General features: G+C 41.4%; 2 long non-coding RNA genes across 2 annotated transcripts; one reads left to right on the top strand and one right to left on the bottom strand.

Moving 5' to 3' along the window:
- Positions 1 to 1,742: 1,742 nt before the first annotated feature.
- Positions 1,743 to 3,555, bottom strand: LOC138493317 (uncharacterized). The gene is made up of 4 exons (XR_011276374.1): positions 3,293 to 3,555; positions 2,730 to 2,834; positions 2,546 to 2,627; positions 1,743 to 2,176 (listed from the first exon to the last, which is right to left on the bottom strand). It is a non-coding gene; the product is annotated as an uncharacterized lncRNA (long non-coding RNA).
- Positions 3,556 to 6,357: 2,802 nt separating this feature from the next.
- LOC138493315 (uncharacterized) lies at positions 6,358 to 8,120 on the top strand. Its single transcript, XR_011276373.1, has 4 exons — positions 6,358 to 6,620; positions 7,079 to 7,183; positions 7,286 to 7,367; positions 7,737 to 8,120. It is a non-coding gene; the product is annotated as an uncharacterized lncRNA (long non-coding RNA).
- The last annotated feature ends 403 nt before the right edge of the window (positions 8,121 to 8,523 follow it).

Raw genomic sequence — 8,523 nt, 5'->3', positions numbered from 1 at the left:
TTTTAACAGGTAAGGTCTTCTTTCTCTCCAATTCCCTCTTATCTCCTTTTGCAGGCGACCCAGGATGCTGACAGGCGTGGCTGAAGTCCAGATGCAAGAGCTGACACGGTGAGCGTCCAGCTGCGAGGAGCAGAACAACGCGAAGCGTGAGTTGCTGATCGGGCGTGGTTTAAATAGCTTTGGAAGATGTTCCAGGCATGTACCCTTCCACCGATCAGGTATGTATCCTTCCCCGAACACACCCAGGTGGAAAGTAGTCCCACAGGTAAAGTAGTTCCATTCAGGCCTCAAGAGGGCCTGGATGTAGCAGCATGGTCTGCATCAGGTAAGTGCACATTAAAACACTTGAACACATGTCTAGCTTTATGAGCCTGGCGCCTATGGCGCCAGGACAGGGGTCCAACATGAGCCTGGCGCCTAAGGCGCCAGGACTGTGTCCAAAGGGCCCCAGCTTGGGCCCGCTGGCACTTCCCTGGGGGGAATGATGCCTGCCTCTGGGGTTGCTGGGTCGGACCTGGCTCCTTGGAGGTAGGCATCATGACAATTTAGCACTTCAGGTAGACGCCCGGAGAACGGAGCATCGGGCACAAGCCGACCTTTCTGTAAGTCAATCCCTTTCTTCCTCAGAAAACACCAGTGAACCCATGCAAATAGGAGGGATACAAAGCCCTATCACCCAGACCGAGCGACAGCGCAGAAGAACAGACAATGCCTGCTTCTATTGCAGTCTCAATGGGCATTATGTCAACGAGTGTCCTCGTCGTCCAAAGAACAGGAACTCGGGTTTTCAGAAAGCTCGCTCTTGAGAACGGGGGCCAAGGCGAGCTTGTTACAGAACTCCTCCGAGAACATTCCGACCTTCGGTCCTGTAAGACCTGTCATAGTCCAGGCAATATTACATCCAACCAGGGATTGTTCACATTCAGTACACATTGTCATAGATTCAGGGGCTACCGGTTGTTTCATAGACATTATGATGGCCAAGATAATGAATCTTCCATTGATAACCAAACTACACCCCGAACCAGTACAGGCCGTCGATGGCTTCTCCCTCGTTTCTGGTCCGATCAAACAACAGACAGCTCCTATGGAGTTGATCCTCCAGGGTACCCACAAGGAAATAATGTCCTTCAACCTTATGTCAACCCCACAATTCGGAATTATATTGGGCATTCCATGGTTGAGGAAACATAACCCACTTATAAACTGGGGTACAGGACAGGTTTTCTTTGAATCAGAGGTATGTCAACACTATTGTTTGGTGGATGAGGAGGGCATTACCAACCCTGCGAGAGCTCTTGGGGCATTGGATTCTTTATCGTTAGGGGAGGACAGGTCACCTGAGGTGACACATACGGTGGGAGCCGCTTTATCTGGTGTACCCTCGGTTTACCATGATTTTCATGTTGTCTTCGATAAAGCATCAGCTGAGGGTTTGCCACCCCATAGGCCGTACGACTGCCCCATTGATCTGGTTCCTGAGGCATCGATCCCCAAAGGCCGTATCTATTCCCTGTCACCATCAGAAGAAGTAGCTCTGAGGGAGTACATCCAACATGCCCTACACCTGGGCCATATCAGGCCCTCCTCCTCACCCACATCCAGCCCCATCTTTTTCGTCCCTAAGAAGGAGGGAGATCTTCGTCCCTGTGTGGACTACAGGCGGTTAAACTCAGTCATCAAGAAACAGAAAAGATATGTCCAGAGCAAAGTATATTTAGAAAAAATGTATCCAAATTTATTAAAGATGATACAAAAATTGAAAACTGGTGAATAAATCACACAAAGTTATTGTACACTAATCATTTTAACATAGCAAAACAGCAGCAACAATATGCCGAAAATCGGCTAAAACTTCATCACTCATACTCAACATACCAAGTTCATTCATACACACACAACTCATCATACCGTGGCACACATCCAAAGTACTAAAAAACACCAAAAAACATGCTAAAAACCAATGGGGAAGAGGAATTCATAACTAGTCCCCATAATAACACACATTATTGCGGTGTTTACAAACAATAGAAATAATTCTCAAACAATCTATTGTCAGGGTGGATAGAAAAAACAAATGCAAAGATCACATCCCTGTAGAATTTTTCTCTCGACCGGTTTCGACGTGTAGTAGTGGTTAACTGAACGTCTTCCTCAGGAGGTGGATGTTACCATTCTGAAAAACAAGTACGCAAAAGCGACTATAAGCTACTACATGAAAAAGTCTTTGCCGACTGCCTATAACATACAATTAAAAAAGAGAAACAAGACTGATGGCTAGCAGCCTGAATTATTAAAAACAATTTAAGAACCGTGTATACCATAGTGAAAATAAGCATATACGGCCCCCGCTACAACAGCTGTGTAAACCAGAACAAAAGGGTAAGTGACTCCCAAAAGAGAACCGTGCAAGATGGGAGGGAACCTTCAGGACCATGGTGAATCGACAACAAGAATGTGTATATATAATAATATATATCTAAATATCAAAAAAGACCAACCAATGGTAATATCTGTGTCTAGAAAGGACTAGTAGTGGACTAACCTGATGAAAACCTTACTGCTGCAACAATCTATGCAGTGTAGTGTGGCCAGTCACACGAAACAATTCAGGACTAAAACATAACCTGAAACAAGAAACAAGACCAGAATGCACTAGGTCAGGTAAATGAAAAACCTAGATTCAAAATGGAGTGTCTATAACTGAGGCAAAAGTACTAATAGCTCACCTGAAGGGCGTCCCATGCAGTTTAAGATGATCCAGCAATACATGTATTTGAAAAGTAAAGAGGCAGCGCCACTTAGCCTTAGCCTTCAACGCCGTCTGCAAATCACTGCAAAAATGGCACAAGAGCTCCATTACAATGTTAAATGGCAAGCAGTGACCCACGGCTTACCAGAGTACAAGGGCACTGCATGAAATACATCTAAAGATCACCAATAGAATGGGAGGCAGCCTACGGACAACCACGCCATTCTGAGGAATCCAAAAGGTGTTTAAATATAAAGGCACGAAAAGCCCAATAAATCAGATGGAGCTACGAGCACAATTGAAATAAGAAGGTAAACTTAAAGGCAAATGGCAGCAGTCTAAGATAAGCGGTGCTATGTTTAAATATAAACACACGAAGTGTCAAATAAATCAATTGGAACGGCTCGTACGATTAAAATGTGATAACGAGCTCAAAGGACAACAAACAGCAGTCTAAAGGGCGACGCTGCAAAGTTAATTGTGCAGAGGGCTGTAGCTGAAAAGCTATTAACATTGCAGGAAGGCTGGCCACACGCTTACCTGCAGGACGGTTGCTGTATAATAAAATTGTCCAGCAAAAAGAGAGACCAGATGGTAATCTCTTTGTTTAAAACTAATTGCAAATTCGAAACGCTACGCATGCGTGTATAGACCTGCAAGGAGTGACTGGCTACAGCCAATAGTACACAGAAGCCTTTTTTTAAAAAGGCAAAGCTAAAGACTGACTGCGCATGTCAGCAAGTGCTGCCAGTAAAGACATTGCACGAGCAAAACAAAGCGCAAATAATGCAGCCCAAATTAGAAGAAAATAATAATGAAAGGCGCCGCTGTTGATAGAAAAAATAATAATAAGTAAACACTAAAAATAAATAAATATATATCGGACTAAAAAACAACGTAAATAAATTTTGGGCTGCCATCACCACACCAAGTGAATTCTGGGAGTTGTAGTCCAATATAGGCTTGATGTACAATCCAATAGTTTACTAGTTGGTTCTAAAATATTACAGAACTATGTAACAAGCGCCATATCTCTAAGCAATTCTAAAGCTACTACTAATGAAGTCCAACAATTCCTCCGTAAGATTAGGCTAAGAGCCTTTTTTTCTGACAAAGAAAACACTTCTGAGCTTAATAAGTCAGGTCTGGTCAGACCTTCTTTTTTCACTCCTACTACAGCGGAACTTCCGGCTGAAGTCCTTGTCTTTGAAAAGATTGTGCTTAAGGAACTTGCTAAATGTCTCGAGAATCCCAGAAATAACATGAGGCCCAATCTTCAACTAGCTGAATTTCACGCCATTGAATCTCTCTCACAAGATCCATCCATTGTGATAAAGAGTGCTGACAAAGGCGGAGGTATAGTTGTTTGGGATTCGGGGTCATACGATCAAGAGGTCTTTCGACTTCTTAACATTCCAGGTCATTACCGTAAAATGATTGCCGATCCTACTGCTTTGATCAAAAAGAAGATTTCTAGCCTTTCTGAAAAAGCACTTAAAGAGGGAATATTGTCTAAAAAAGAATTTGAGTTTATTAATTTCTCAGAGGAAAGAACTCCCCTTTTTTATATCATCCCTAAGATTCATAAAAACACATCTAACCCGCCTGGTCGTCCAATAGTCTCGGGATGCGGCTCTATTTTAGAGCCGTTATCCAAATATATAGACGTGTTCATTAAACCTTTGGCAATGGCGACGCCTACATTTCTGCTAGATTCTAGGGATGTTATTAATTTGGTGGAAGGCCTCCCATTTGATGCCTCCAAACAGATCTTGGTGGCCCTAGATATAGAGGCTCTTTATACCAATATTCCCCAAGATAAGGCTATTCAGTGCTTACAAATTATGTTGGATCGCCGACCAACTGCACATACGGTTCCCACTAACTTTTTGACCACATGTGTAGAATTGGTTCTTTGTAACAGTTTTTTCAAGTTCAAGGATGAGTTTTTCACACAAACTAAAGGCACGTCAATGGGCTGTGCGTTTGCCCCCAACTTGGCTATTATTTTTATGGCCTTGTTTGAAGAGAATTTTGTCCTTAATGATGGTAATCCCTATATTACTAACATCAAGTTATACCGTCGGTATATTGACGACATCTTATTGCTATGGGAGGGTGATATTGCCACACTTGAACTTTTTGTTCAGTGGCTTAATCAAGTAGATATTAACATCAAATTTACCCTGGAACACTCTACCTCCCGTATCGCGTTCCTAGATCTATCTATTTACAGCGAAGATGGGTTCCTGCAGACTGAGCTCTATAGAAAACCCACAGAAAGGAACATGACACTACAGTTTGAAAGCCAACACCCTAAAAGTCTTTTACGTAATCTCCCTTATGGGATGTTTTTACGGTTACGCCGCAATTGTTCCAACCTTATACAATTTAATATCCATGCGGACGTATTACAGACTAGATTGTTAGATCGCGGATATCCGCGTAAACTTATCAAACATTCAAGAAAAAGAGCGCGATATACCAATCGGGATGCCCTTCTAAGACCTAAAAACAAAACTGTGGACAAGGAACAGTTGGTTTGTGTGTCCACTTTTTGCCAACACAGTGAGACAATTAAAGCTATTGTTTTGAAAAATTGGAGGATCCTTAATTCCACAGATCTTCAGTTAGAGAAACCTTTATTTGCTTTTAAAAAAAGCAAAAATTTAGGGCAGAAACTAACCCGGGCCTCTAGACTTCCTGTACGCATTAACCAGGTCAGAGATACTAACCTGAACCAGGTTAAAGGCCACTATCCATGCACTTCATGCGCAGCTTGTAAATTTTCTAAAAAAATTACAGACTTTTCTTATAATGGTAGATCTTGGGCACTACGTACATTTACTACGTGCAAAAGTAAGAATGTTATTTATGCTATCCAGTGCCCGTGTCAGCTCTTGTACGTAGGAAAAACTTCTAGGGAAGTCCATCTACGTATCAATGAGCACCGGTCTAAAATTAGAACACGCAACCTTTCGGCTCCACTAGTGATTCATTGCGTAGAAATGGGACATAACCCAGACTCCTTAATTTGGTTTGGAAAAATGTTTTGCCAATAACACAATACAACTGGCTAATAAATTGTCCTACAAGGAACAAATGTGGATGTTTAATTTAAAAACACTCCACAAAGGCCTGAACACATTGGAGTCGTGGGACTTCAATAGTCGTTAGCAAGTTTGTTCTGCATTTCTCTATTTGCCCTCTATGGCTATTACGATTGTTTAGTTATTTAGTTTAATTGACACAATTTAACATCATTTATATTAGATTATCGTCTTTCAGCCAAAGCTTTCTTACCATCTTTCTTGCCTATCTCTGGTTTATAAACACTCTTTTTGTCATTGCATAGTAGCTTTAGAATTGCTTAGAGATATGGCGCTTGTTACATAGTTCTGTAATATTTTAGAACCAACTAGTAAACTATTGGATTGTACATCAAGCCTATATTGGACTACAACTCCCAGAATTCACTTGGTGTGGTGATGGCAGCCCAAAATTTATTTACGTTGTTTTTTAGTCCGATATATATTTATTTATTTTTAGTGTTTACTTATTATTATTTTTTCTATCAACAGCGGCGCCTTTCATTATTATTTTCTTCTAATTTGGGCTGCATTATTTGCGCTTTGTTTTGCTCGTGCAATGTCTTTACTGGCAGCACTTGCTGACATGCGCAGTCAGTCTTTAGCTTTGCCTTTTTAAAAAAAGGCTTCTGTGTACTATTGGCTGTAGCCAGTCACTCCTTGCAGGTCTATACACGCATGCGTAGCGTTTCGAATTTGCAATTAGTTTTAAACAAAGAGATTACCATCTGGTCTCTCTTTTTGCTGGACAATTTTATTATACAGCAACCGTCCTGCAGGTAAGCGTGTGGCCAGCCTTCCTGCAATGTTAATAGCTTTTCAGCTACAGCCCTCTGCACAATTAACTTTGCAGCGTCGCCCTTTAGACTGCTGTTTGTTGTCCTTTGAGCTCGTTATCACATTTTAATCGTACGAGCCGTTCCAATTGATTTATTTGACACTTCGTGTGTTTATATTTAAACATAGCACCGCTTATCTTAGACTGCTGCCATTTGCCTTTAAGTTTACCTTCTTATTTCAATTGTGCTCGTAGCTCCATCTGATTTATTGGGCTTTTCGTGCCTTTATATTTAAACACCTTTTGGATTCCTCAGAATGGCGTGGTTGTCCGTAGGCTGCCTCCCATTCTATTGGTGATCTTTAGATGTATTTCATGCAGTGCCCTTGTACTCTGGTAAGCCGTGGGTCACTGCTTGCCATTTAACATTGTAATGGAGCTCTTGTGCCATTTTTGCAGTGATTTGCAGACGGCGTTGAAGGCTAAGGCTAAGTGGCGCTGCCTCTTTACTTTTCAAATACATGTATTGCTGGATCATCTTAAACTGCATGGGACGCCCTTCAGGTGAGCTATTAGTACTTTTGCCTCAGTTATAGACACTCCATTTTGAATCTAGGTTTTTCATTTACCTGACCTAGTGCATTCTGGTCTTGTTTCTTGTTTCAGGTTATGTTTTAGTCCTGAATTGTTTCGTGTGACTGGCCACACTACACTGCATAGATTGTTGCAGCAGTAAGGTTTTCATCAGGTTAGTCCACTACTAGTCCTTTCTAGACACAGATATTAACATTGGTTGGTCTTTTTTGATATTTAGATATATATTATTATATATACACATTCTTGTTGTCGATTCACCATGGTCCTGAAGGTTCCCTCCCATCTTGCACGGTTCTCTTTTGGGAGTCACTTACCCTTTTGTTCTGGTTTACACAGCTGTTGTAGCGGGGGCCGTATATGCTTATTTTCACTATGGTATACACGGTTCTTAAATTGTTTTTAATAATTCAGGCTGCTAGCCATCAGTCTTGTTTCTCTTTTTTAATTGTATGTTATAGGCAGTCGGCAAAGACTTTTTCATGTAGTAGCTTATAGTCGCTTTTGCGTACTTGTTTTTCAGAATGGTAACATCCACCTCCTGAGGAAGACGTTCAGTTAACCACTACTACACGTCGAAACCGGTCGAGAGAAAAATTCTACAGGGATGTGATCTTTGCATTTGTTTTTTCTATCCACCCTGACAATAGATTGTTTGAGAATTATTTCTATTGTTTGTAAACACCGCAATAATGTGTGTTATTATGGGGACTAGTTATGAATTCCTCTTCCCCATTGGTTTTTAGCATGTTTTTTGGTGTTTTTTAGTACTTTGGATGTGTGCCACGGTATGATGAGTTGTGTGTGTATGAATGAACTTGGTATGTTGAGTATGAGTGATGAAGTTTTAGCCGATTTTCGGCATATTGTTGCTGCTGTTTTGCTATGTTAAAATGATTAGTGTACAATAACTTTGTGTGAGTTATTCACCAGTTTTCAATTTTTGTATCATCTTTAATAAATTTGGATACATTTTTTCTAAATATACTTTGCTCTGGACATATCTTTTCTGTTTCTTGATGTTATTATAATACTCTGGTTCAGAGGCTAGAGTTACCCTGCTCTTTTCAGTGTTTGGGTTAAACTCAGTCACCATAAAAAAACACTACCCCATCCCGCTCATCTCGACCCTCTTGGATAAACTAACCCATGCTTCCATCTACACCAAGCTAGATCTCCGGGGGGCATACAATCTGATTCGCATGCGCCGTGGGGACAAGTGGAAAACAGCATTCTGCACTCGCCAGGGATTGTTTGAATACACTGTGCTGCCCTTCGGCTTATGTAACGCCCCTGCTACCTTCCAGCAT

The sequence above is a fragment of the Ambystoma mexicanum genome, chromosome 10 (assembly GCF_040938575.1).
Source record: "Ambystoma mexicanum isolate Mex_15411 chromosome 10, UKY_AmexF1_1, whole genome shotgun sequence".
Lineage (NCBI taxonomy): Eukaryota > Metazoa > Chordata > Amphibia > Caudata > Ambystomatidae > Ambystoma > Ambystoma mexicanum.
Note: the sequence above shows the minus strand (reverse complement) of the source record. Positions and strands in the feature narration are given on the sequence as shown.